Here is a 4,780-nt window from a genome sequence, read left to right as displayed (position 1 = left end):
ACACACAAGCTGCAGCCAAACACCTGCAAAGCAGACGGAGTTTGGGGCAGCAATTTCACTCATGCCTGGTGCCTGCCAGGTTAGCAGATTATGCTCAGAAACAACACAGACCTAAGAGGGCATTCACCCATTTGCATTCTTCCCATGTTCCCCAACCATTAAAATAAAAAAAGGGTAAAAAAAAATAATAATAATAAACCTATGTGCCTCTCAGGAGTTAATCCACGAGTCTCCACTCAAGGTCAAGACATGAAGCTGGAGGGGAGAGGAGTATGTCCCACAGCTGAGGGCCTTGTGGACAAAAGGCGGGTGACTGCCATTCTCTACTGGGAACTCAGAAGCAAGAGAAGCCAGTAGGAGCATGCAACAGCTGAGCTAACGGGAAGCAGAAAGCAAAGGGACCAGCTGGACACACCCTGCTGAACCTCAGGTTGCTCAGTGGGGAGACAGGGACCTTTGTTTACCTTAAAAAAAAAAAAAAAAGAAAAAGAAAAATACTCAGGGAAAGTGCAGTGCAATTTGCATCTATCCGTGAGCCCATCAGCTCTTGAGAAGTATGGTTTGCATGACTTACATCTGATTTAAGAGTATTTGTATAAGGTCAGAGTTGCAAAAGCATCACTGCTGGTACAGTGAGAGGTTACGCTGGGGTAGGATGGGTGCATGCCAGCCTTGTTCTCACCTCCACCCTCAGCACTGCAGCCACCAAGGGCAGAAGGACGTGTGGTCAGGTCCCCTCTAACAGCATCAGGGGGTGCACACGTGGCTGCACACTTGGCCTCCCACTTAGGAGGACTCACTGATTGTTACCCTGAACTCTCACTGGAAGATGAAGGGAAAACATGGAGGACGAAGACCGTAGCTAATCGCCCTTTGAATTAAAGCCAGTTTATTCCCTTGCTTGTCTGCAGCCTCTCACTTGTAAGCACTGTTTAAAAGGTCTGAGAGCTGCTGCACTCTTCGCATGGACGCTCTGAGGGCCACTGGCAAATGCACACCTAACTGCTCAGCTCTCCTCTAGCATGAGACAAATCCCTTAGGCCTGTCCAAAGCAGGTGAGCAAAACCTAGATGTAACTGGAGGACACATTAGCCCCAAACACCAATATTTAACAAATCCAGCCCTGAAGATGTCTACCTGGTTTGTGAGCTGTTGGGTTTTCTTAGATTTCGTTGGTCTATCAAATTAACATCAACTAGGAAGCCTTAAAAATTAACTACAAATGAATAAATCATAAAAATGTCCCATTGCTCTATGACACTATGTCAGGATTTCAGTAGCAAAGACAACAGCACCTGCAAAGTTTCTCCCATTCTGACATCAGGTAATTAAGCAATGTGATAGAAATCGGTGGAACATTATTTTTTCCATTACAGAGATGCAGAATACATGGAAGAACTTATTCTGATGCAGAATCTATTTTTTCCTATTATCGAAGTTTTTCCAAAGGAAAAAAAAAATACTGTGCAGTCTTCTCAAAGGATTTTTAATGACATTACTGTAGGGTAGAATTTTAGGAGATTAGTCTTAAGGAGGAATAGTGGTGATGCTGGAATGATCATGCGCTGACAAGAAATTTAAGAGGTTTTACTACTTATCAAATATGCGTTTCATTGCCCTGTTTCTATCACTTACATTTACGCCACCCAATTTAAGCCGTTCAAATATTGTTGAGAACACCCAGTTTCCAAAAAAACATTGACATATTCTAGTGGCTCTGACATTAGGCAAAATAAAATTAAAGCGTGAGCATAGGGAGGACAAGTTCTTTATTTCATATCATAATTGATATTCATAGTTTACCAAAGTACAGTCTATGCAAAAATTCTCAGGCCCCTCAAATCCAAATCTTTTTTTTTTTTTTTTTGGAAGTCTTTAAAAAAGCTTGAGCCTGAACTTCAAATATATCTTCAGAGATTAAGAAGAAAGGTTATTTTTTTATTACGACCAATTTGTTCTACTTGTAGAACTGTGGCCAATTGCACATCGCTTTTAAAAGTCTAATGCTGTGAATATATTTGTTCATTTCATTTGATTTTCTGTTTAATGGGAGATTTACTGCAAAGAGATTTGCATAAAGTCAGATGGTGGTATAAGCTTCATTGTACAGCTTTTTGATATCAATTCTAACTTCTACATAATGCAGAAAACCAGAGAGGAACTGAAGGTAAATGAAAATGTATCGTACGCTAAAAATACATATAAAAATCACAGCAGTTGCCTTCCTGATGGTAAAACAATGCTTCCAGAGGCTAACTTGGAAGAACAGAAGTACAGCTTTAAAGATTGTTTGAACAAGGCTTAGTAGCCTCAGAATTCAGAGTCAGCAACGTGACACATACGCCTCCTCCTCCTGTTTCTCCCTTGGTTTCTGGGGATATCAGCACTAAGGACGGCACAGGACCTGTCCCTCATCTGACATTTCCCATTCCATTGCACTCGCCACCACTCCTTTTAGCTACATCTCTGTCACCTTAACATCTCCTTACACCATTCCCCATCTGCTACAGGTTTGCTCTTTATTTCCATTTAGCACCATGGCAGCTCCTTCTACAATATCCATTTAAAGGAAATCTTTTACGTTTTGATTCTCCTTTCTCAATAACTGTTCTCTAAGCTGTTAGTGCTACCTGGGAAGCCTTTCTTTCATACACCAATGCCTTTGCTTTACCTAGAGAGTAGTGAACTCCCTCACCTTTATCACCCTTCTACTGAAGCGAAGGAAAATTCTGAGATTTACCACTACATAACAACAATCTAACTCAAATTCACCTGCAGGAACACTCACTTCTTTTTTCTTTTTATTTTTTTTTGTAGTTCTACATGTCTGGACTTCCCATTTCTCCATCTACCATTCCCCATAGGCTTCCTGCTTTAATACTATTACATCTGAGTCGTCTTCATCCACTATTCCTCCCTTCCATTTTAGAAAACTGGCTGAGACTACAATAAAAAACTTCCAGTTAAAGAAATTCCAGGTCTCTTGCACAAACCCAAGGCCACTAGGTCTCAATCCAGATGACATTACCAGTTTGGCTCCTTGATTTATTGAACTTTTCCCTTTTAGAACCAGATCCACAATCTCAGTCCTCCATTTCTACAAGCCAAACCAGCTTCAGAATATTCTTGGATATTATTATTATTTTTTTTCATAAAATGAGAGCACCATGACAAATCAAATCCAAGGCTAACACAACTTCACCTGGTGGCCCAGGGGCTCCCCGAGGCCCAGCTCCCCTCTCGACAGCTCTCCCCTCAGTGGATACAGGTACCCCTCAGGCTTCCTGCCCCATGGGGTTCCAGCTGCGGGTTCCCCAGGCAGTGACCCGCTCAGCTTTTAAAGCCAACTGCTGAACTCTTCCCCCGCCCCAGGTTCAGCTCAGATCAAAGGTTGAGATCAGAGGCTGTATCCTCAGACTTGTCTGTAACTTGCAGCACCCTCTGCTCATATCCAGCAGTAACAGCATCCCACATCAACTAACCCTTCACAAACAGTGATGGCTCTTAGCCCACCAGGGACAAGTTCGGGTAAACTCCCCATTTGCAGTGTTTTAAGCCCCGGCCTCACCCAGAGCTCTGTGGATGTTAATTAATTATTTGTTAGAGATCTTTTCTCTCTCCTCCCTCTCCCCCAGTACATATTAACTTATTCTTTCTTTAGGGCAAGTTTCTGCAGGCTCTGCTCCCACTCTCCTCCAGGCAATCCGCATAGAGCACGCCCCTCTTTTGCCAGTCCTGCTATGGCAATTTTAACCTTCTGGCAGAAATTCCCTTGCATGACCTCCGGGTCACCTAAAATCCTGCGTCAGACTTATTTTGATCACTCAAGAACAAAGGAAGGGACTCATAGGCCACAGTGACCCTTAACAAGGGGTAAATTTTGCCCTGGAGTGATGGGAGGGGATACGGAAAGTTCCTGAATTTGTTGCCAGTATTTGAGTGGTGGAATTGGATGAGGGAAAGAGGAATGTCCACAACACGAGTACGCACCGTGCAGAGGTTTACATAACCCAATTTCAGCAGGAATGTTTCCATAAGACTTACATTGCAAATCCCCATTCGGGGGATTTAAAACATTCCCCTGCCAGGTTTATAATCCAAACACTGCAACACACTACTTAGGCACAAGAAAAAACAGGAAAAATCTGACCATAGGCAGGCCTGTGTAATGTTCTCATCCAATCTGAGTGGAAAAGCCAGCAGAAAGGTAAACAAAGAGAAAAGTGATTCACCCGATCTGACTTTGCAAGTCAGCATCTGCTGGAGCCCCTGCTTCCTGCCTCGTGGCCACATGCAGCCATCCGCGTTGCTCTGGATTGCCCAGCAAAAACTGCTTCCCTGCAAGGGCTCATAAAACTGTGCTGTAGCTCCCAGTTGACATTAATAAGAAAGGCTTCTACCAGTGCAGTCCCCGCCAGCTCAGGTGTTTCTCACAGACACAGGACGCACAATTGCTGGAGGCTGGGGAATATTACACCCTGCTCTGTTCTTGTCATCCTGAGTAATTCACCAGTAATTCACTTTGAGGGAGAGAATACCAGCTGGATGTGCCTTGTTCTGCTCCTCCTACCTCACTGGTGATGGCTGCTACCAGTTAGTCATTTGTTATCTTTCTTAAAAGGTTTTATAACATGCTCCATGGGAAATATAACAAGTATACCTGGTGTTGTTCAGTGTTCTAGAAGGAATAAACACTTCAACACTGTCATAGGTGCTATGAGAATTTGTTACAGACTGATCCAGATGCACATGGTCCTCTGTCCCATGGGAAGCCAGCAGA

The sequence above is a fragment of the Numida meleagris genome, chromosome 11 (assembly GCF_002078875.1).
Source record: "Numida meleagris isolate 19003 breed g44 Domestic line chromosome 11, NumMel1.0, whole genome shotgun sequence".
Classification (NCBI taxonomy): Eukaryota; Metazoa; Chordata; class Aves; order Galliformes; family Numididae; genus Numida; species Numida meleagris.
This window is presented reverse-complemented; position numbering follows the sequence as displayed.